The sequence below is a fragment of the Columba livia genome, chromosome Z (genome assembly GCF_036013475.1).
Source record: "Columba livia isolate bColLiv1 breed racing homer chromosome Z, bColLiv1.pat.W.v2, whole genome shotgun sequence".
NCBI lineage: Eukaryota > Metazoa > Chordata > Aves > Columbiformes > Columbidae > Columba > Columba livia.
The window spans coordinates 3884380-3909550 of NC_088642.1; the positions used below are offsets into that span (position 1 = coordinate 3884380).

Below are 25171 nucleotides of genomic sequence, written 5' to 3' on the forward strand. Positions count from 1 at the left end.
CTTCCTCACTTGAAACTTCTTTGAACTTCATAACTAAAAAGAGTGGAAAACAAACCAGAAAGGGCCAGAGAAATCCCAATCTCCAGGTTTTTTTAATTCTTTGTTGCAAGGCACCAAAAATATTGCTGAACTAGAGCAATCTTCAGCGAGAGAAAATGCTGCTGACATTTTCTGAGAATAACCGACCTTTTGCCATGCAAAGTGAAAATCAAACAATGTGCAGGACAACACTTTTGTCTCCGTCCATCATCACACTTAGAGGTCCCAGGAACATCTCTGCTTCCAGAATGGACTTCACAGAACTCAAGTGTGGAGGCCAAACCCTGTTACGACTCCAACATTCCAGCCCTTCCCGGACACAGAGCTTCATGCAACCCAAAACCTACGAACTCAGAGCACGGTTTCCCTGTCAGCACTTTCTCATGCCATAGAAAAACATTGAATGACTGGCTATGACAGCACCGCCTCCTAAAACTTGTCGTATTATCGTCTTTCTTGACTCCACACTGCGTGTTTCCTGCTCATACAAGTGAGCATTTATACTGGTTTGCTAAAACAGCAGCCTCCAGTATGTTACTGATGACATTGGTTGATGCTAGATATCCTCCAGATGGCAAAAAATAATCTTCACAGACCTTGGAGGCACTGATGTGATGCTGTACCAGCTGACACCAGCTGTTGATTACCTAAACCTTGTAAATTTTATTTTTGTTAATGTATGCCAGCTGCAGAGCTCTTTGTCACATGACATATACAATTGTCTGATCTCCACATTTTCCTCCAAACCAGGAATTTTTCTCAATAGCAATCTATTACGCTACAAATTAATTACATAGGACATTAGGATATGTGCTGTGTTCCTTTAAAATGCATTTGCAGAGGCACTCAGAAGACTACCTAAGGTGTAGATGAACAATTTCATTTAGAAGTATCATTTCTGTTTACATATTTGTGAGAGGTCTTTTATATACTCAGGAAAAAATAATCATCTGTTTTTATTTTCATCTTTAGATGGGTATAATATATGCCAAATCAAACATGTAACTCATTCATCTTTAATAGCTTTCTTTGTGCCATATAACTGCACAGCAGCTGCTCTGTCAAATGACCAAGAAATTAGAGTTTGGCAAAACTGGTTTTCATCAGCATATGACCTTAAGATAACATTTACATTTCAGGGGATGCTGTTCCAGGCAGAACAGAACTGCAGGGCAAACTCACATCTCTGGGTACTCACAGAGGCATCTGACAGAAAAGCTAATAAATGCGCCAGATTAGTACAGTTTTATTTTCCATAAATCTAGGACATGTTCAGCAATGTCAAGCTTGTTCCCGTGCTTTTAAATGAATAAATAAACTCAAGCTTGCTCTGAAGCTCAGAAGTGAGGTGGAATTCATTTTGCTCGTTACCATTTAAATGACAGATGGACAGGGAAAGCTCTTTTCTTTTGAGGCAGGGGACGGGCAATGTGGAGACAAGAGCAGTGATATTACAGGGATGTGGGCTCCCTGGCTTAGATGATTTGATTCAAATGTTTTCAAGGAAATTATTTGCTCCAAAGGGCTCTTTGGTTACTAACAGATATAGCAATCATATTTAAAAATGTTTTTACTCACAGTCAGGCTCCTATAGCTTCAGTCACATAGGATTTACTGGAGGGTTTATCCTTGGGCTGCTCTGTTGAGTGCAGAGAATTCAGGTGGGTGTTTTCAGAGAGACAGGCTGCCAAGGCATAGAAAATAAAAACCAACATGTTTAGAGGAGAAATATCTTACTTTTGTCATTTTAGCTATTATTTATTCCCCACATTTGCAATAGGTCATTATTTTCTATCCTAACTTGCAGGGAAATTCAAAGGGGAGAGAACCAACAAGTAGGTTTTTTGCTTGTTCATTTAGTGTATGAGAAAAGGAGGTACCTGTGTAGCTAAGAACAAGAAGGTAAGATATTTGCACCTAGCCCAGGATGAGTGGGAAAGACATATTTCAATATTTTATAGGTTAATTCGGTTATCTATCAGCCAAATCCCTTTGAGGAATAACATGATAATTTATTCGTATTTTTCTTCTTTAAAAGAGAAAAAAAATGGACCCCAAAACCGAGGAGAGAATAGGAGATATCATGTGTGACACTTTTGCTTCAAAGTCATAAATGACCTGCTTGATTTCTGGCTTTCTCTTGACCTTGATGACCAATGTAAACTCATCAAAAGGATCCTGAGCACCCACAGGTCTTTTCTCACCAGTTGCAGGGGGTGAACAGCGGCTCACGGGTTTGAGTCAGTGATACAGATAACTGGCATGTATACAGGACTATGACAATATTTTGATCTCAGTTATTAGGCGTAAGATGTCACGAGGAGCAGGATGGAGGTAGTTATTGGAATAGGTTACACATAACTCTTATCCATAATGATTTTTCTTTGTAACAAAAGAGCTCTTTAAGCAGTTGTCACACATGAGTGTTTTCTCAATCCAACCGGTGTTAGTGGCCTCCCTAGTGGTGACAAACTCTGCATCGTCCCAGCCAGAACCTAGGACAAGCTTTTCCTTATTTTTCACATCTAATACCGGATGTTCTACCTTTCCTACCTTCCAGATTTCTCTTTCAAACAACTCTTGCATCAACACAACTTAGAATGAAAAAATATACCAGGTACCACCTATCATAGCATGCTGTGTTCCTGGACATGCATGTAGCTCTGCCTCAAAACATGCAGAATCCAAACCCATAAATGGTGCTCTGCTCACACATACAGCTTAGAACCTACTTTGAGCCAACAACTAAAACAATCATTTGCACAAAGAGGGAGACTACAGACTAGAAAAACAATAATGTGGGTATCATTGCTACTGGTGTAGCTCTTGCAAAGTGACTGGTGATGTTGGGTGCCTCAGTTCTGGGACTACCAACATGCCAAGCCTGCAAGGTACTGGATGTGCAGAATACAGGGCACCTGATATTTTCAGTACTTGGGATTTCCAAAAGAGCCCAAGAAGAAGCACTTGAAAATCAATGAAGCAGAAGTTAGTACTACTATTTATTTATTTTTTTGTGGTGGTTTTGGGAGCGTCTTTCTTACTGTGTGAGAATATGAGAAATGTTACGAAAAGACGGAGGGGCAGAAAGGTGGTGTAGGACAGTGAAAACAACAGGATGATTCTTCATTTCTTTCCTTGGGTGAAACAAATAATGATAGCATGAGCAGTAAGGAGAAATTCAAATGGAAAGGAGTGAATGACTTGTCATTCTGGATACTGGAGGGTGTTATGGGAGGAGAAGATAGTACTGGTGGATCTGAAGAAGTGACAATGGGGAATTACATACAAATAGGGTACTAAAGCAGGTTCACTAGGGGTGATTCAGTATCATAGAACCACAGAATCATAGAATAGTTTGGGTTGGAAGAGACTTTCAAAGCTCACCCAGTTCAATCCCTGCCATGAGTAAGGACATCTTCACCCAGATCAGGTTGCTCTGACCCCCGTCCAGCCTGGCCTGGGATATTTTTAGGGATGGGGACATATACCATCTCAGGTAGATTGGGTGTGTGGGCAGGCTGGCTGGGGAGAACATTGCCTTTGACACCTGCCCCAGTAAGAGGACCAGAGCAGTAGTAGCCACAGGGTAGGTTGGTGTTTCTTGCCTGGATGGTCTTGCAGGGACAAATCTGATAAAGAATTGCAAGGAGAGGGAGAGACTTCTTCTCTTAACCCATTTGAAAAACTAAATTACCTCAGGTGACTTTTTGCTGTCCCAGGGGTGAACCCTGTGCCAGACTTCCTTGCTGCAGCAAAGTATAACTCAAGTTTCTCTTGACTGAGTCCCTCTTTCTTGATAGTAAGGGAGATCCAAGAGAGGCATTTTCCCTGAAGGACTCTTTTTTTGTTTGTTTGTTTTTTTTTCCTCTTTCTTAGCCTAGAACAATCTAAATTTATTAACACAGGCAGAATACTGTCCAAACTGCATTGCTTTTGGGAAAGTCTTAAGTGGGTGAGACTGGGATTTCCACTAAAGACAGGAGTTTTCTGAGAGAATTTTGTTAGCGAGCAAGTTTGTAAGAGGCTTCAGTATTTGTGGAGTAATATGCTGGCATTTCCTCTTTCTTCTCCCCCAATTTGAGAGTCTACAGCAGGCCTCCTTTATTACACACAGATAAAATGAGATGAAAAAAACTATTAAAAATGTAGCTGAAGATTGGAGGAGGCAGAAAGACAAGGGAGGGGAGAAGGTTTTGCTTCTATAACACCAAAGAATGAAAACATCTGTGTTCAGTTGACTCACTTTCATAGAGATGCACTAATCCTTAATCAAACCCATCCGGTGGATCTTGCCTGAGCTGTGGCATTTATATCAACATTATGTAGCTGGCTCATGAGCAGCCATTCACTGGCCAGGCAGCTAACAGAGCTAGGGGATTTGCTTGTGTGTTACATTTTTTAAAATCTTATTTTAAACATCTAGGATGTGACTGAAAACCACAAATTACGTTTCTCCACTGTCAACAACTGCAATCATTCTCATGGATGCTTCATTGCTCTGCGTTTAAACCTCAGCCATGGTGTTGTTGCCTCCGTGCCCACCTTTGAATTGCTGTTGATCCACCATCCATCTGCTTGATGCCCTGGAAGAGCAGCCTGGAGTTAGGCAGGCACTCTGCACCTAACCTAATGCAAGCATTTTTATTTCTGTTGGCCTGGAAAAAACTGTTGGTGTCTGTTTCTTCTATAATGTTTCTTTTATTTTTTTTTTTTTTCCTCTGCTGAGCTGTAGAGCCTTAGGGATCCATTAATTGCTAAGCTTAAGTTCTTCAGGTCAGCTGCCAACCACTACCAACACTGTGTCTTCCAGCATCTGGTGTTGGAGGGTGATTTGGTAAAGTCTTCCATCAAACACCTCCCTGAAAGCCCATGAGTTGTCATCTTGGTTTCAGTAAGACTATCCAAATCATTTATGTGCCTCAGGTGTAAATGAAGTTGGCAAATGGAATCAAAATGAAATACAGAGGTGTTTCCATTTTTACAAGTTGCCTATAGGAGTGGATGACTTTGTTGATGCTGACAGGTCCTTCAGCCACAATATATAGTTTCTTAACATGTATTCATTAAAAAATGTCACTGATTTAATTTCCAAGGAATAAACAAATGGGTTTCCAGACATCTTAAATTTAAAGATTGTTCCCTCCTATTTACCAGGGACCAAAATTAGACCATGCTTACCCTAAGCAGCACATGGAAAGCGTGATTGAATAGGGTATTACAAGCTGAGGTCAGGCAGTGCTATTGAAGTTAACTTGAGCAGAGAGCACAGGTTTTTGTGGCCAGCAGATCAGCATAACATTGCCTTTTCTTGAACCCAGCACATAGCCACAGGTGGATCAAATGGAGGCTATCCATAGAAAAAATTCAAACTTTCACCCTGGGCACACAGTGAAATGCCTAAACTGTTTTTCTGCCTCATATAGGATGTTCACTGTGTAAACCTATACTTAACCTCTGAACATGGTGTGGGATCTCAACAGTTGGAAAGACCATCATGCAGCAGCGTAGTTTTGAGGGCAGCCATCAATTCCCAGACATTGTAGATGTGCGCTGGTGGGGGTGGACATAATTTGGACAGCCCTAAATTATCCTCTGTTTCTCAGAAACTCCACTATTACCTAGAGTGGCAAACTGTTTTGACAGCTTAGGGGCCTGTGAGTAAAATTCAGCAGGACAGGGGCAAACAAACGAGTGTACCCAGTGTATTCCAGCTATCCTCCAGAGAGCACTGTACACATATTCTTGTGCCAGTCCAGGAGCAGGTTATCTCACATTTTCCTCAGGACTGGATATGTATAGACAGAGTTACCACAGAGCAGGTGATGCGCCAAAAATGCTCACTGTTGTTTAGTTCATGATGATGTTTCCATCAGTCCTCATCTACAGTAATTTTGGGGCTATGACAAATAGAAGCAATGCTAAACTTATAGGGAATTTGTTTTCTTTTCTGTAAAAATAAAATGTCCTGTAATGCATGGCTCTGGAAACTCCGCTGATATACATATCTTCTTTCATATGAAGGATATGGATTTCATATCCCAGATTGCGGGAGGGAGAAGCATCCCTTGGCTTCCTCATTCTGCTAAGAGTTTGTGAGTGGTGGAAGAAAGGGAGAAAGGTCTTGTGAAAGAGTCAAATCTGATCTGAAAACGACTGTGACCTGTTAAGCACAAAGCCTTGCAAAGCCATTTTTAGATCTCTGCTTTATAAATATAGTTCTTGCCACCAGCACCTGCTCTACCAATAAAGTGTCATCTGCGACATGTCACTCACTGACATTGAGTGTCATATACAGAAGCAGGCCAAGCATTTGCCGAGCTAAGTGTGTTCTCTAGAGGGAGGAATATAGCTAAAGATTATATGACCTGGATAACATTTGACAGGATTATGCCTCCATACATGTTTGCTCAGCACCTTACACATTGAAGCTCCTCTAGTCTGGAGCCACAGGACATTACTGTAACCTAAGTATTATTTATGTTGGCAACTGAGAGTTAGATCATGGGTGAGGAAAGAGAAAATGAAGCATTGCTAGTGAATGAATTTGGGTGTTATGTCCTATATAGCATCAAACATATTAATGTTAATAGAGGCTGTACTAACCCAAAAACATAGTAGAGAGATTTTGACTCAGAAGTTTTATTTTCTACAGAGATCTTGTTTTTCAGACCTCATGTATGTTTTTGTATATTTTTGTGTCTCAAACTTGCTCTTTTCTGCATGACAACTGCACTTCAGTGTGTATTGGGAGGATTTTCCTCTAGGAGAGTGTAGAGGTGGCAGAATTGCTGTGTCCCTACCTAGCAGGGCACAGAAATGCAGTAAAGGGACAATTCCTTAATTCTTTAACCCACTTGCCTCTTTACATACCCAAATGGAGTTAGAATTGGGCTTGGACCTCATGGTTTGGGATTACCTTCACATTTCAGCCAGACTTTGGTCATTGCCTGCTCCACCTCTACTGAGATGTGCCAGGGTGGGTGGCTTGGTTTTCAGCTGGGGATCTCAGCACTTGTCTGGAGATTTCCACACTGAACTCATGGACTCTTGCACTGTGATCACTGTGGTTATTCATTAACAGCACTGAAGATGAACCTTCTGAGGTGGATGAGCACATGGAGGAGATGATGCCTCTTGCTGAAATCACTGCCAGGCCGTGTCATGTCATGTCATGTCATGTCATGTCATGTCATGTCATGTCATGTCATGTCATGTCATAGTTTGAGTTGGTAGGGACCTCCAAAGCTTCCCCAGTGCCACCCCTGCCATGAGCAGGGACATCTTCAGCAGCTCAGGTTGCTCAGAGCCCCGTCCAGCCTGGCCTGGGATGTCTCCAGGGATGGTTCATCCACCACCTCTCTGGCCAACCTGGGACAGGCTCTCACCACCCTCAGGGACAATGATTTCTTCCTCATGCCTGACCTGAATCTCCCTCATTTAGTTTAAAACCATCACCCCTTGTCCTGTCATAACAGGTCCTGCTCAAAAGTCTGTCCCCATCTCTCTTACAGGCCCTTTTTATGTACTGAAAGGCCACACTGTAAGTAGTGTCACCACCACTCATCTCAGCGAGCCGCTTGCCAGGCACAGGGATATTAAGGGCACTGCTTTCCACTCCCAGCTTTCACGAAGTGCATTTGTGTCTGTCACTGTTTTTTCAAAGCCTATCAGCTTAGCTACCGAACTGTAGCCACAGAGCCTCCTCTCTCCTTCCTTTTGCTGTCCCCCATCTCCTTTCCAAACACCTGCAGTGGCTTTCAGCATACATTTGTTCTATCTGTCTTGCTGCGTATATGTTCAAATTGCCATTTCCCAGCAGACGTATGGCAAGAAGGTATTGAATTCCCACCCTTTCCACCCCTTTCTCAGAGCACTGACTCTGCTCTCATAGAAGCACCAGTTTTATTACAACAGAGCTCAGCATTTAATCTTCATTCTCAGATTCATCTGTCTTAAAAAAGAAGATGTTTAAAATATTGGTAATGGCGAAGCGGTGAGCGTAACCTCCAAATCTCCCCTGTTCGGATCAGATGTAGCCTTCCTGCTGTAATCATTCCTCTCTCCTCCCTGTCCCTTCTCTCTCTTTTTGGGTATGTATTTCTCCCTGACTGTGATTCTGCAGTGGCAGAAAGGGGTCAATCTATCTGTAAAAGATGGACTCAGCCAAGCTTTTCTAGCTCTTTCCTGCTGATGGCAATTATCCGGAGGTTGGCAGCGGTCCCAGAAACCTGCAGTTCCTGCAGTCCTGCTGCTGCGGGCCTGCTCCACAAAGCCAGCATCCTAAGAGGATCACTTGGTGTGATGCCCAGGAAATGACAAACAGAAAAGGTCACACGTACTCCAAAAAAGATATACTGCTCGGCAAATTTAATTGACATTGTGCAGCTTTTCAAAATGTCCCTGCAGACATTCCAGCATTTAACAGATGCAAGCGAAGAACAGCAAAATAACAGGGCTTTAGAGAAAGCATAGAAAAAACACATTCTGTCCCCCCCCAAAGAATTTTTTCATACCCCAGTAATATCATTTCACATGATCCATTGTATCAGGGTAGATTTTTCTTACTTTTGGTCTGGCAAGTGAAATCTGCCATCCCATCCCCCAGCCTCCCTTCCTTTCCTCACGCACATAATGCTGCTTTTTAAATCACTGAGCTTTCGTTACACAGGGTAATGTCCTTGTCATTTTCCTTGCGTGTTTGTCTGTTAAAATATTGTAGGAGGAACCCCTCAAGCCCAGTGCCCTCTGGAAGTTCACCATGGTGTCCTGTGTTATCTAGCCAGAGGAAAAAATGCTGTCTGCACCAATGGGTGCTTTCTGTAAAGAAAATAAACAGGATATCTGTGGAAATTTAAGAAGGTGTCTGGTATTTAACATAGCAAGAGGTGGTGGGAAAGAAGAAGTGGCCAGAGTGAACCTAGGATGAAGGCAGGTGGTCCTGGTTCAACAGGGACTGTGCTGAGCAAGAACTCAGCTCTTTATTTTTTTAAATTTCAGCCTGCCTTTTCTAAGAACAAATTTAAAATCAATTTGATTTTGAGGTTTTGCTTTTAATATCACCCAATTAAACTGAAAAAAGTGTAAAAAAAAAACAACAACAAAACAAACCCAAGAACCAAACAAAACTGGTATGAGCACGGAATATGAAGCAGACGTGATGCAATAGATCTGAATGCTTGGTCCATTTACATCTGTGGAATTTAGGATGAAAGGCAGCATCTTCCCTACACAGCTGTGAATATGCAGTCAAGACAAAGCAAACACAAAGATCCATGTTGGGATTTCTCTGGTTCCTGTATCTAAGAAGAATTAACTACCATATCTAGACTGTGAGTGTATACATGGACAGCATCTGTGAAACCTGGTGGCTTATTTTCCTGAATGTGGCTAGATTTTAGTCAAGCCATCCTACAACTGTAATTTCAGTGGGATAAATCTTTTTTATTTACCCAGAGAGCAGTATGATCAGAGATTTTACAGGGCATAACAACTTCATTTTTTGTGGTTACTGTTTGGATGAGAACCCAAGATTCCTTGTCCACCTCAATGCTTTAAGCACATGTCATACTCAAATAGAGGGGACTGGATAATGACAGATCAATTTCAAGGCAACTTTGGCAATTTAGGTATTTGTCTGCTTCAACCAAAGATCCAGTTGGGAAGAAAACATGATATTTGACTTCTGCAGCATAGAGGTGACACCACCCACCTTCTAAATGAAAGCTAAACTTTATAGTTTAAGAAGAGGTGGCACCCTCTGGCTAAAACAGACCAGGAGCAAATTTTCAGAACTTTATTCTGGCTGATTCTGAAGATGTTTTGTCCATCCTTCATCCAGCTCTTCACCAGGGGAAAAGCTTCAATCTTACAGTTGTAAACCCTATGTCAGTGCCTACACCATGAAGCCAAGCAGAGTGGGAGAGCACTAGCCCTTTCTTTGAAATGTCCTTTGAAGCTTAGTGCAGTCCCATAAAGGTTTTCTGGTCTAACAAAGTTACTTTAGGTTCAAAATGTTCTGACTGTCAAGAAATGTGTGAACAAACACACTTAAATATACATGGTGCTATAGCAGGATTTTGACTTCCTCACGGACAAGACAGCTCTAGTTTAAGAATGTGTTATCAGAAGTAGTTAACTCTGGAACAGAAAGTATTTCCAATAAAGGCTGTTTGATCTTGACAAAATCAGTGTATTGTGACTCATTACTGTGTAATATTGATCTCTGGTTTCATAATACACTCTCCTGTTAAACTGAACCACACAAAAGCAGCAAAATAAAGTTCAGAAGTCAATCTCCTCTGTACTGCAGACATGTTGACACAATTGTATTGGTCAAGAGGAGCAAGAGGGGAGATCTCTGGCCAAACATCAGCATCAAGAAAAGCCTGATTGTAAAAGAAGTCACAAAAGCCAAGACTGAGCTTTTACTGTATCACTGCTTTCACTTCAGGATAGATGGGGCAGAGGAGGAAACCTACGCTCTTTCCTCCAAATAGCCTAATCTTTTTGCAGAAAGAACTCTAAAGCATCTTGAGATTTTAAACACAAAATGTTTTCTGAATTAAAGCTTGATTTAGCTATTCTGTCTCAAAAAGCAAAAGCTCCAATCCTTTAGACCACAGAAAACTTACCAGCTGTGGAAATATTAAGGCCTTTACTGTATGCAAGTGAGTTCTTCTGTCTCCATCTGCTAAAATGGTAAATTTTCACATATGCTTGTTTTGACTGATACCCAATCTTGAGTACTTTGTAAGGCTATTACACATTCAGGCTTGGTAAAAAATATTCAGCTCTTGCCAACTCAGGATGATGATAGATTTGTTAGAGGAAAGTGATAGGATGGGTCTTCGTGACATCAGTGGAGAAAGAAGAAGTTTGTAAACCACTGTCTTGTTTTAGCAGCAAAAATGTTATTAAAAACAAGAAGATACTGTATCTTTTCTGGTCATAATTGGAAAATAGGTGAAATTGCTAAAGAAATATACATCTAGATTAAATGATCTTGATTTATGGACTGCTAATACTTGGAAGTCAATGTTGGGCTGGTTCATTTTACAAATCTTTCAATTAGGCTTCCCTGTTTTCATCTCTTGTGGCAAATAAATGCTTGGAAATCTTAGTAGATTAAAACTTTTGGAAACATAGAAATCTCACTTTGAAGCCACTGCTTTCTTCTCATGGAGCATTTAGAACTAGAATAAAAAAAATTTCTAAGAGTAAATCACTGTGGTGTAGTCGTATGAAATATTGTCAATGGTAACTCAAAGATTGTGTAGTCTCAGGAGAAAAGAGAGAACACAATTTTATTAAAGCTTCTTATTTTAATTGAAAAAAATGTATCATTTAGTTCAACCTTTGCTAGGAAAAAGAAGCATAAACTGAATTATGGCCAAGTGTGATGGATGTTTCTTGCTATTACACAAGTGTCTGGGAGGGAATCGTGGAATCTTCCAGTAATTTTGTGGAAGGTACCTCTGAAGGTCACCTAATCCAACTCTCCCTTCAAAGCAGGAAGGACCATATAATCTTATTTCTAATCAAAACTGTGGAGAAATCAGGGCAGGAAAGAGGTCATGATCTGACTTCCAGACAGACTGCCTGTTTTATCTTCCCAGTTTTCAGCACAGAGTCTGAACAGTTCTCATGGAGAACTAACAACATTGGCGAAGTCTCTAGCAGATTTCACGGGGTCTCCAGATTTTCTGTTTCTATGAGATAAAAGTTCTAGGAGAACCTAGAGTATTCTCCCTATTTATTTATTTATTTATTTAGTTATTTTTTGTTTGTTTGTTTGTTTGTTTGTTTGTAACTTTTAAATATATACATATTTTTGAAAGATCCTATCAGCATCCTCTTATCTTGTTGCTGGGAGCACAGATATAATTCTGGGTGTCAGCATTATACACCTAAAGATGAGAGTTTCTTTTTAGATGAAAGTCTTATACTGCATCCTTAGGAGAGGCAAAATCTTGATTTACTCACTGTTTTTAATGTGTGTCTTTTTGCCCTATGTCAAGAAGTTCTTTACCTTCAGTCCTCACATGCTCAGTTCAGTTATGTAAAATATGGTTGTAGGCTCACATTAAACACAAGAAGGGGCAGGATTTTGGTTTTATGTTTTGCTTGAAAGATTTTGACATTCCAGACTGTACAGAGCTTTCCAAAATCATTCTGGGATTTCTGTCAGTTTTGATTTATAACAACACATGTCAGATTTAATTACACCATCACTCCATCCATTCATCATCGATGTTGCTCTCGACAACACTCTTCACCAAATCTCCAAGGGACACAGTGACCTGAACTCATTCCAGAAGTGAACAACAGGATTAGATGTCCCCATGCCACCAAGTTTCGCAGATTAGTGACCCCACCAAAACGGAGGGGTATGGTCAGTCATAGGTGCACAAAGCAGAGGTGCTGAGGATGCCCTTTCCCAGGGCTGCTCCATAAGTAGAGTCACTGTCAACAACCCCTGCTGAGAGAACCTGAAACAGATCAGCACTGTGTATAAATTCTCTATATGTAAATCTAACACATACTTAGAACCACTGAGTGTAGGTACACCAACTTCACTGTGTGCTGGCACTAGGATCATTGAAACATGCAACATTATCTGGTGTAGAATATTCCTGGTATTCTCTACTTGGTGTTGTGCAAAAATGAAATACCTCAAACAATTTTTCCTCCCTTAATTATCAGAAAGGAGGTTTTAATCAGTGCCAGAGCACTGTTTTCTGATCAAAAGTAGAGGAGATATTGGTATAATTATAGAATCACTCTCTTTCTTCAGATCAGCACTTGCTGGAGTAACCAAACTTGTCAAATCTGAGCTCTTTCTTCTGATACTTTAAATTCATAGTCAGAATACAACTTTGATGTTTAATTTTGCTTTACTTAGTTTGGTTTGATCTCTCCTCAGCTTTAAATTTCCTTACAGTCATAAATCCAAATAACTGCCAGGCTATCACAGCAGCAAGTTCAACACTGAGCAGAGACTGAAGATCAAATACAGAATTTAATTAGCATTGGACAATGTTTGTGAGAGGGCAAAATCTTCCTAAAATAAATTTTTATTTTTCTCTTGAAACATTTAATTTTCTTGAGAAAAAAGTTTGATTTTGAAGCTGAAGGCTCTAAAGTGTTTAATTCTAAATAGTATTTTGGACCTTGGACAATTTTCAAGTAGCTTAATCCCAGGTGGTAATCATGCAGTATCACAAATTTATAGAATACTTCACGTTGGAAGAGAACTTCTGAAGATAATCTGGTCCAACCTCCTGCTCAGAACAAATGTGGTTTCAAAATCAGATCTAGTCGCTCTGGATCTTTTTCAGGTGAGTTCTGAAAATCTGAGGAAGGAGATTTGCACAACCTGCTTCCACGTATAACCTGTCTCCAAGCGAAAAAGATTTCCTTATATCCAGAAGATATTTCCTTTGCTGTAACCAGTGATCACTTCTGAGAAGAGACTGAGTCTGTCATCCCTACAAATCCTCTGTGGAAGTCAAAGACTCCAGTTAGATCCCTCCTTAGTCTTTCCCTGAGTGAACACTTCTGTTTGCGTATTTGCATGTAAACCATAAGGCCCCCAGAAACAGGAGGAGAAAGTTAGGTTCTTTAGGTACATCTTTTCATTTTGGCTTCAGATTTGTTTTTCCACCCCTTAGTATTAAAATGCCTTTTGACAACATATTGAAATAACCAACCTAAACCCCTTCTTCTAAGCTGTCATTCTTTAATGCAAAGTGAAACAGGAGGTTCTGGGATCACCGTGCATGGGAACTGTGTCCCCCCTTAGAGATACGACACAGTCTACTTAAAAAAGTAAAATCCTTGTTTCTTGTACAAATAAAAAGTTGAACTCATGCTTTCACATGCTGTTTGTCAGAAATAGATGAAACACAGTTTACAATAAAAACTGTAAACTGCACAGGCAGACATGTAACTGTTGACCTTATGAGTTTGTAGAAGACTGGAAACATTTAGTCCATCTCATGGAATCTTTTATTATTAGAGAGGTTCAGTGTCTAGTTCTGGGGCACATACAAACATGAAAACCAAGAATAAGTCATGAACTACGTATGTTTATGCAAAAAAAAAACCAAAACAAAACTCAAACCAGAAAAACTTGGATAGATGGAAAAGCAAGAAACCCAAAACCAAAGGAAGGCCGAAATTCTGGCACCAGGCTATGGAACTTGTCACCATAAGGTGTCATTTGGGCCAAGGAACTAGTAATATTTGCACCAGAACAGGAATATCTTGAACAATAATAGATAATGTTAACAAAACCTTTGTGAAAGGGGTGTTAGACTTCATGTTTCAGGGTTTAGACCAATCTGTAACTGTTATGATTTAGGATGAAACATTAACTGAGAACAGATTACTCAACATCTGCCTTTTGCAGGCTTAGTACACATTCCTCAGAGGCATCTGGCCCAAATTGCTGCTGGAGACTGGATGCGTACTAGCTAGTCCATGTGTCTGATCCAGTCTGGCACTCCATACTTCATTCTGGAAAGAAAGTTGCTTTTCCTGCAGTGTTCCCTTGGACACCTGATTTTATGTACAGAATGGTAAAGAGAAACAGAAGGTAGAACTATCCTGCACCACGATGCCTCTGGAGCTAAAATCCTCCAGGACAAGCACCCGTTGCCATTTCCCTCCTTTGAATCATCCATTCTGCTCACTCTGTAGCATGTAGTCCATAATCCTCCATTTATCACAGTTCTCAGAGCACCCCCACGCAGTCTACCCCCGCTTGGCTTGCCCAACTGCCTTGATTTCCCTAACTGCAATGAAAAGGTCAGCTCTTGGGTTTCAAACATCCAGTGGCAGATGCCCGGTTGGAGGGAAACACATGAGCTCCCATAACATTCCTTTACATTCTTCATGACCCAACGCTCCCTCACTTTGTCTTTGGTTCTAGTAGGCTGCACAAAGCTCTGGGATAGATCACAGCTACTTTGTGTGAACACATTATTCTCACTCAACCTTCAGTAATATGTTAATTTTAGTACTCCCTGCTCTGGAATTAAATCACTGGAACAATTTCACTTGCCATGTAACTCGAACTAAGTCTGTTAGAGAGCAGAATAGATTAATTGAGTATACTATTTTTACATCTTAAAGATCATTGTTCTTTTAAATATCACATGAGTTCTAAATATGTAACTGAAGATGATTGATATGTCTATTTTCCATACGGTACAACACAACTTAATGGAGTCATAAGATTTCTGCCAACACATTATAGGATTTGGAATCCAAGTAACTCTTATATTACTGGCATCCATGTCTCCTACCACAAGTGATCACATACTATGGTAGCAGCTGTGATATAAATAATGAGAGCATGTCTCTCTGTCATTGCTATAACTAGATTCCAGGGAAAGGGAAAAAGAGTCTATCTACAAGCAGGTGAAATACACAGCACAACAGTTTGATTGCAATGGCAATATTACACCACATAATAATTTGCTCTGAACTAAAAAAATACTTATGTTTTGCTTTGAAGGCATCCTGCAGTACTAGCTCTGTTCACGTCCCTCTCTGACTGGTAGAGGTTAGCTCCGCAGCAGAACTATACAACTGAGTTGTCTCTTCACCATCAGCTCTGCTAGACAGTGATTACATTCAGGAGTATGCTGCATCTAAAATTGGAGACTTTTAGGTAACCTGAGATTTTAGACAACCTTATTGCTTCAGATACTTTTGGTGCTACAGTAGGATGGCACTTAACACCAGTAGGTGGGTGTAGCTCAAGTCAAAGGATTTCTCAAAAGAGAAGTGACTAATTTCTACTGATTCAGACAAGGTTTATTCAGGTTTCAGCAGCAGCATTGAAGGTGGTGGTTGCTCGTGGCTACTGCTAAACTTCTTTTTTTTTATGAAACTATGACTATTCACCTTAAATGAGGGAACTGTGGAAAAAAATACATGGTGAAAAGTTACAGGATATTCCCTTAAAGAGCAATGGCATCACTTCTTGGTTCTACTACTCTACAAATGTTGACATAGAATAAAAAGCTGAACATTTACAAATTACAGTCCAAGTTAAGGGCTCAAATCTAGCAGCATTTGTGAAATAGCTTTGCTTTTGACTCTTTTCAAGGTAGACACCACAAGACTTTCTGGTGGATGGAGAATAGAGATCAAACCTCCAAAGAAGAGCTATCAGTAATGCTTTGTTTTACTGTCACCACAGCAACACGTCTTCTGCACACTCCTCTGCTCTATGAAGAGTGTTCCTGAGGACAGACCACATCCCTGGCCACAACCCTGTGAACAAGAGCACTACAGGGGCCCCTTAACCAAAGTGCTTTAAACTCTCACCAAATTGCCAAGAAACCCTGTGGGAGAAGAGGAGTCACTCCAAAGAATACGAAGGCTATTTGGAAAGGATTCAAATGTTGATTTTGACTGAAGTGCTTGTCTCTGGCTCACCTTAAGTTGCAGATGCTAATTTTAAGAATGGTTTAGATACACTGTGCAGTATATTCTGCTGGGAATGAAGCCCTCTGCTCATTGTGATCTTGATGCCATCTGAGTCATTAGAAATCATTGCCATGGCTTAACAAATTTCAGATTTTACAAATTAATCATTTGCAATAACTAAAATCTGTGAGTGGCTGGGGATCTTAATTATTTCTACACTGACTCTATGTGTTTGTGAATTGAACTTTGAAATAATAACGATCATCTGTTGACAAGAGTTATCCTTCCTGTGTTATTCATAGTCTTATTAACCACCAATAGTTTTATTTAGCACCAATTTTTCCTTTTACAACCAGCACATTGTACCTCCAAGATGCATGTTTTCACAGGGAAAAGAAAGCTTAAGGCTTAACACAACAATTCTCCAATTCTCTTTTTTTTTTTTTTTTTTGGATTGGAACAAAACCCCACAGTACATTTCTTTAGAAAGAAATCTCAGGCTTCATGAACTATTTCAGAGCTTTGGGTCACGAATGGCTTATTTCCGTTAAAAGTAATAGTGTTATTCCTGGCGATGTGAGCACATGTGACTTTGCTCACAAGTAGAGATCTCACTATACATATAAATCAGCCCCTCAGTTTCAGGAGAATGGAGGAAGAGGAGACACAGCTCATCGCTAACTTCTAAGCTACACCGACAATTTACTTTTGCACTCTTCACCTCTGAGATTTCCATTGCTGTTTTAGTTCTATTGAACTCAAGATTAAATTGAAGGAAGCAATTTTGAAACCTGGCCTTGGGGGACTTGAAGGCAAGGTTGTGGGGAGAACAGCTCATGAATAGACTGCAGGCTGAATTCTGCTGGGAAGTGCACACCTGCTGCAGAAAAACACGATTAGCGCCGGCTCAACAAGCCTCATTTGCAACATGTCTGGGAAGCCCTCCTACTAATAGGGGCTTAACTTGTGAAGAGGTGAAGGCTCAGTGCATTCCACATTGTTTTCATTTTTAAACTTAAGAAACTCCAACTACACACCCTCCCAGCCTCCAAGTCTGATGGAATCCATCCTTACACCAAGAATGGATCTAACCTCCTGTCTTCACCAAGGCTTGAAAGCCTAGGGCAGGGAAGAAAGTGTAGCATTTGGCTTTTTGCCCAGAAAATAAGACCCTCTGAAAGGTCATGTGTACACACATACACCCGTGGGAAAAGGAGATGGAGAAAAAATATTGTTTTCTGCAAGGTTAATTGACTATAAGGTGAACTTCATCTGAGGACAGACCCTTGTACTGAATGCCCCCATTTGTGATTTGTTTAGGGTGAAATAGATTATTGACTCATAATAACCATGCAGCAGGAATAAGTGCAACACATGAGAGAGCTGATATTTTTATTATCTGGTCCTAACATAAAGCAGGCAGAACTCAGTATCACTGCAGCTTTCCTTCTCATGAGCACTAGACACGTCACACCCTCAGCTGATGTCAGCAAGGACTATTAGTGTTGGGAAGCTTTTGAAATGAGAAGCAATGTGTGGGTGGCAAAATATGGGACTGGGGCCTACAATTCAAGACTCTAAAATTGTCCAAGGTATGTAGAAGTCCAGGTCCCACTGATTTTCAGTTAAAACAGGGGTACCCTTGAAGAACCTAACCCTCAACTTTAATGGAAGGAAAGTTATGATGATGTGATTATGTCACCACATTAAAACAGTTATGGGTCTTTGGCAAATTTTAGGAGAGACAGCTCACATGTATGTACATGTTAGTTTATAGTTTAAAGACCCTGAGAGGAACTCTGAAAGCTTATCTTTCCCTAATATCTTTCTGATGGAGTTCAGCATCATTTTTTTGTTTGAAATGTGACACATCCTTGCACTGATTTTCTTCCCGTGTTTCTTTTTCCTGACAGATGAATGGAGAATGGTGGGGAGAGGGTTGGATTGTTGTGTGCAGGATGAGCACCTCTTCAGGAGGCTCCTGCAGATCCTGGCACTTCAGCCATTCAGCTCTGATATTAGTATTTTCCCAAACCATTTATTGCTGAGGTGCCATAAGCAAAAGGAAGAATTGCATAGAAGGTTTCAGCACAGCAAGTGACCTCACAGAGTATGAGCCAGATTTGGGTCCAAAACTTTGTTGTGCTGTGGATCAAGAGCTGTTCCCAGGGTAATATAGACCCCCTAGGACAGGATCTTGGCCCAATGTTACACTAACCAAAATGTGGGATTTCCAGGTTAGAGCAAGGTCTCACTCACATAGCCTGGGAAAAACAAGGCTGGGTACCAATTCCTACAGGTGTGTGTAGAAGCTGTTGACAATGGGTCAATGCTGTTGATAATGAGTCAATACTTGACTGCTTAAGTCTTTTGACCCCAGGGAAAATTAACATCACAAAAATGTGGTTGCAAAAATCCAGGCTCTAAGACGAAGCACTAAAATGTCATATTCAGCTTTACAAAACAATGGTTGATTGTTATTTATAAGGCAGAAGTACCTGGAGATCCCAGCTGGACTCAGGGCCTTCTTTTACTGGCTCCTCTCCACATGCCCTATCCTGCTTCTCACAAAAGACACCTTCCACTAGTATCAAGGCACTCTGAGAATACATTGTTTTATGGCCAAAGCATAATTCTTCTGGAAACCAATCCTAGCCACTGTCTTATCAGCCAAGTATCATTCTCCTTGACTTCAAGTTTCATCCTATCTGCAGATGGATTAACAAGTTGCAAGGTCCAGTAATTATGACCCAGAAAATGTCCAACAAACCTCTTTGTTTCTAAAGAGTGGAGGAAGAAGAAAAGAAATGGAAAAAACATCAGCTCAATATATGTCCTCTAAGGACCACATTAAAATTTATAGATTTAAGAAAACATATTGTGGATCAAAATGAAGCCTATTCAGCAGTTTTGGCCTTGCTTCTCTAAGCAGAAAGGCTTTGCTATCTGACTTCTCCTTGGCTGCCTTTCTAGGCCTGCAATTCACATCTGCATCGAAGCGGAGCAGGTCCAATAATGCCATTTGTTTTCCACTTAAAAAAAAAAAAAGAAAAAAGAGTAATAGGGACATATAAATGGATCACAGAGGAAGGGGGCCATTAGCAGACATTTAGTCTGACCATGGCAAGAAGTGCAGATGGTTCAGAGGAACACAGCCAACTTGGCGTTTATATAAGCTATCTTGTATCTCCCTCTTTTTTTCCTGCACTGGCACTCAGATTGATTAAGAGGTCAAATAAAGGCTGCTTCAGTGTGAGAGTGTGCATGATATATGACAAAAAATTCTGTCTCACAGTTAAGGCTTTCTAAACAGCATAAAAGACAAATCAATGTATAAACTGATTCTCTGCCTGTTTAAGTATGTTCTTCCTGAAAACTGTATGGAACTCTCTTTTTTTTTTCCTTTTTCAAATAACCTAATGACAACTATTTGGAGAAGTGAAGAAAAACAGGCAAAGCCATGGAATGTGAACACAAGGAGGTAGAATAGGAAGGGCATTTTTAATAAAGCAGGTGAAAAATACTATAAACGTATTTGAGATATCCAATAGACACGATGAATGTTCTTTGACAAATGCCTTTTCTGTAAGGAAGAAAAGCAAAAGCCAAAGTGTGAAGTTCTTACGTGACTGCTTCCCACGTGGCAACCTACCTCCTGCACTGTCCAGCCTTTTGTCTTCTTCACTAAGAGAAAATTTAGGCTTGTGAAGGACACTCGTAATTTGATGGAGGAGAAGTCTCCTACAGCAAGAAAATTGTGATCTTTATATGAATTTAGGTACCTGAGACTTTGATTGACTATGGTGCTCAGACATCTGTCTTTCAGTTGCTTTAGGAATACAGGATGTCTCAACACCTAACTGGTGCCTACATCATGGACTTCTAACAAAGAAACACTCTGAAGACCCAGTTGGTGACCTGCTTGACTCTTCAAAACCCTCTGGATGAAGATCTTCTCCACTCAACTTCAGACAGCTCAAAGTGATTCAGCATCTGAAAATCAGGCAAAGCCAGGAGTTTGATTAAAGGCAGTATCCCCCACCAAGTACATCTAAAGACTTGGGTCTGAACCAAAGCTCAGGTTGCAATAGCTCAAGCAGGCTGACTGAACTGTTGCCTGCACTTTTAATGCTTAATTATCCCAGGTGCCACAGGGATGGATACATCGAAAACAGATGGAGAGGTATTCCTGAGCATCTGAAGATAAGCAGATCAGTTAGACCAGGTTCTGTAGATCTTGTTTGAATAGTTAATCACAGGAAAACAGAGATGAAGGGAACCACATGGGTCATGGAGCCCAGGTCTGTGATATTTTCTCATCATGATTTACAGCCTGGGTAGTATCAAGAGCATGCCAGGTGCTTCATATAGTCAAACAGTCTGACAAGCTGGTATTTATTTTGGAGCCAAAGGAGGCTGGTCTGTTTTACGAAGCAAAGTGGGGGGGATGGGTTGTCATTTGTTTTGTTTTGTTTTGTTTTCAATGTTGGGAAGTTGCTAATTGTCTTGTTTACACTGTATTTTGTGGGGTTATATTTTTGCTCACCTCCATTACTGTTGACTGGGCATCAATACTTTAATTTAAGAACCATGATTGTTACAGCTTTCTTCATAATTTTACTCAGTTATCTTTGCTTTAGGTTATTTAGACACAGTTATACACACATATGTAACAGTCAAAATTTTCAATAAGTGAATATGTGTATTATATGTGTTTAAACTCACCCATCTATGTTCCTCAGATTTGCACATGATTTAAATATGTGTATGTATATAGCATAAAAACTTCTTAAAAATTCCACTGATATCAATAATTGTTCCATTACTTGAAGTAACTAATTGTTACTTTTCTGGACACAAAACTAGAAGACAATAGATACACTATTTATAGCTTGAATTACTGATGCAGTTTAATTACTTTGAATGTGCATGAAAGAATTAATGGCAGCCTGAAGTTAAAATGGGCAATCAAAATTCTAATTTACTGAATATGAGTTTACATTATAAAATCACATTTTATGTCTGCTTTAAGGAAATGTTTGTCACAGAGTTTGACATCCTGGTATAAGTTTCTCTAGAAATATCTCAGAGAAAGCTAGTATAGGTGATTTCAGAATCATTTATTGAACTGTAGAAAGCAAACATTATTTAATAGGTCAATAATTTTTGAAAGGTGCTCGTAAACCACTGCTGAAAGACTCAAAAATGATAGGTAGATATTTTAAGCTTGCTACTGACAGAAGTGACATCTAATAAAGGTGGGGATAAACATATCAAAAAACGATATTATCTACACTATACCATCTATTTATTTGTTTGAGTTGGTAACAGTGAGATTATTGACTTTTAATAATTTTGTAGCCCTTGTTAAGTTATTTATGATCACACCCTTAATAAAAAGTTTTTTTCACTTGATTTGCATATTAAAAGTTCCCTCTGATACATACAGTGCCTGAAGGATTTATTATTTTTGTACCAATGAAATATCTTTGAAATCTGTCCAAGAGTAACAAATCTAAGCCAGTGAAAACCACCTGGTAGGCACCAATATGAAAAGACCATCTAGACTTCTGAAAATGGGCTGAGAATGGGGGAAAAAAAAAGCCCGGTAGAATATTTCTTACAGCAGAAGTGTTTTCAGGAGTACTTACAGATACTCAGTGTAAGAAGGTGCAACAGGAAGCATTTAAAGGTAATTTGATTCAGTTACTAAACATTTCCACAGCTGAATGTCGCTAGAAAAGTCAAACATAAAATGTAAAGCCATCTGAGAAAACCCTTAAAAATAATCCTCAAACATACAGCTGAAAACACAAGTTCAGACACGCAAGCAGAAATGAATTTGCCAGAAAATAAATTACTATAATGTGCCAAAGTATGACAGTAGATAGGCATGGCAGACATCTGTAACACACAAATACTCAAGTGAGCTGGACACATGCTATTGTGTGAAGACTTCCACTGTGTGAGGACACTTTATGACAAGAAATAGAATCCAAAAGACATAGAGAAAACTCAAGAGATTCCTGTTAACCCTCCCTCCAAGACCGGTAAAGATCTGTTATGGTGGGACACGCTGCTTAATGGATTATTACTGGGCTTTTTAGCAATACAGAGGTATTCCATGCATTAAGTGATGATGTACTACCACCTCGTAGGTGATAGATTGTTCATTACAGGACTTCAGAGAAGTTAATAATCATGATAATGGACTTCAAGTCACAAGTGTCTCTTGTCTGCCACTTTTTCACCTTTAAAGACAAGTATAAACTTATCACACACTTATAACACACAGTCAAGAGGGAGAATCAATTAAGCTGTTTGAAATGGTTCTGAGTGAAAACTGAAGGAGAAGTTTAACCAGCACGCTGCCCTGCCCTTGTCAGCCCTTCAGAGGGATGGTGGAAGAAGAGTAACATCTTCACCCGCAAGATCTAACAAGGTTTTGAGGTAAAAGCAATTAACTTTGAAGCAGCTATGTAACCCTTTCATAATAAGATATTTCCATCTATTACACTAAAATAATTACAACATACAGAATATTGTGGAAAAACTCTAGGAAAAGAAAAAAAAGCTGAGCTCTTTAGGGAACCCTAGACACCCTGAGGATTACTTATATGAGGTAACAAAAGACCTATTTTCTAAGGACAATCCGGGTGATGTCCATCCATTGCCACATCATCATTCTCCCTTTCTCCCATTACAGTAGAGCAAAAACCAATCCCCACTCTTAATCATTCACAATTATTCTAAGTTTTCCTCAAGAGTCATCAGGGGAAATTAAAGGAACACCGTAGACTGCACCATCAAAAACAATTACTAAGACTTTCAGCAGGTCTCCTTATAGACGCCACAAAAGTTCTGGGATTCAACCATATAGACATTACAGAGGTTCTTTATGGATGCAAACAGCATGATGAGCAATGAGATGTCCACCCTTACTGTAAAAGCAGCAAGAGTGAGCAACTCTGCCACTTTCTCTAATGATCACTTCCAGTATCCAATTTTAGTTTCTAGGTCTTGGCACGTACATATCCACAAGACTGGAAGGCTTCTCGCAGCATATATCTGTTCCATGTATCATTGCCTATAAATTTATCAAATAATCTCACTGTGAAGAGGAACGGGCAGCTCCTAAATCTCTGCAATGCACCGTCTTGATGCACACATCAGTATTGATAGCTTATAGTTATCCTGAACAGCCTATTTAAAATACAGGCAGGCAAAGTAATGACAGGGATGTTTTAGAGAGACAGTCTGGGGACTCTCATTTAACTTATGACAAAGCGATCCAAGAGTGATTCAGGGTATTGCTAAAATTCTGTTTAAGTAGTATGGTATGGCAGCCTACTTTTTACTTCACACTTCTTAAAGAAAAATAGGTTAAATATGATTAAATGTACTATTTTGAAGCCATGCAGACCTGAAGGTAAGAAAATGGTCTATGCCTTAGATGGACGGAGAGGTTTTTACGTTAAAGAAACACTCTTCCAGCCCTTCTTTTTCCGTGCTATAATTTCTGGAGGCAAGAAGAAAGCGCAAACGCTTAATACTTTTGTAAAACTTATCTTCCTAGTAAACTTTGAAGGGCCCAAAGTTACCTGACATGATTTTAAATATTTATGTGATTCTAGCTCTTCAAGCTTCAGGTTTTGCTTCTAGACTGAAGAAAGTATGCTGAGTGCATTTAGCAAGCAATGGATTGCAGCTAAGCTGACCTTTTCACCTGTTTCTAGATGATGTGAAAACGTGTGGGGGACAGACTCAGGTCTAGTGAAAGACTCAGGGGCTCAAGTGATCTTCTCTTCACTCCTTCCATCTTCAAGGAATTATGTGGGATGGAGTAGGAAAATTCAGTCTCTAAATGGTTGGCTCCAAGACTGGTGCTACAGGCAGGGCTTTGGATTTTTTGATAATGGTTGGTTTTATAAGACACCAGTCCAGACAGTGTCACGAGGGAAAGGTTTATCTCGCAGGGGCAAAAGGATGCTGGGGCAGGAATTAGCTGGGCTCATTTGGAGAGCTTTAAACTAGGCTGGAAGGGGGATGGGGTTGTAGCTGGGCTTGTCCCAGTGGGGCAGCATTCTAAAACTGATGAGGACCAGGTGGCCTCCTATGCCCCTGGGGAGAAACTGGTGTGCTCTGCTGGGTCCCTGAAATGCCTGTACACCAATGCGGGCAGCATGGGGAATAAGCAGGAGGAGCTAGAATCCTGTGTTCTGTTGGGAGATTATGATCTGGTGGCAATTACAGAAACATGGTGGGACAGTTCACATGACTGGAATGTGGTCATGGATGGCTATGCCCTTTTCAGGAAAGACAGGCCAGCCAGGCGTGGTGGTGGAATTGCTCTCTATGTGAGAGAGCAACTACAATGTACTAAATTCTGCCCAGGAGTGGATGACGAGCGAGTTGAGAGTGTATGGGTCAGGATCAAGGGGCAGGCTGGCAGGGGTGACACTGTTGTGGGTGTCTGTTACAGGCCACCAGATCAGGCTGAGGAAGTTGATGAGGCCTTCTATGGGCAGTTAAGAGTGGCCTCACAGTCACAGGCCCTGGTTGTTGTGGGTGATTTTAACTTCCCTGATGTTTGCTGGAAGGACCATTCAGCCAGCCAGCCACAGTCCAGGAGATTCCTCCAGTGCATTGATGATAACTTCCTCATGCAGATGGTGGAGGAGCCGACTAG

General features: G+C 40.3%; 1 protein-coding gene across 1 annotated transcript in view; it reads right to left on the bottom strand.

Annotated features, from left to right (window-relative positions):
- LOC102086582 (urea transporter 2) overlaps positions 1 to 25171 on the bottom strand; it is a 296512-nt gene that overhangs the window by 123031 nt on the left and 148310 nt on the right. The window contains exon 2 of the mRNA XM_021284879.2: positions 1618 to 1723. The gene's annotated coding sequence lies outside the window, so the exon portion shown is untranslated. The remainder of the gene's footprint in view (positions 1 to 1617; positions 1724 to 25171) is intronic.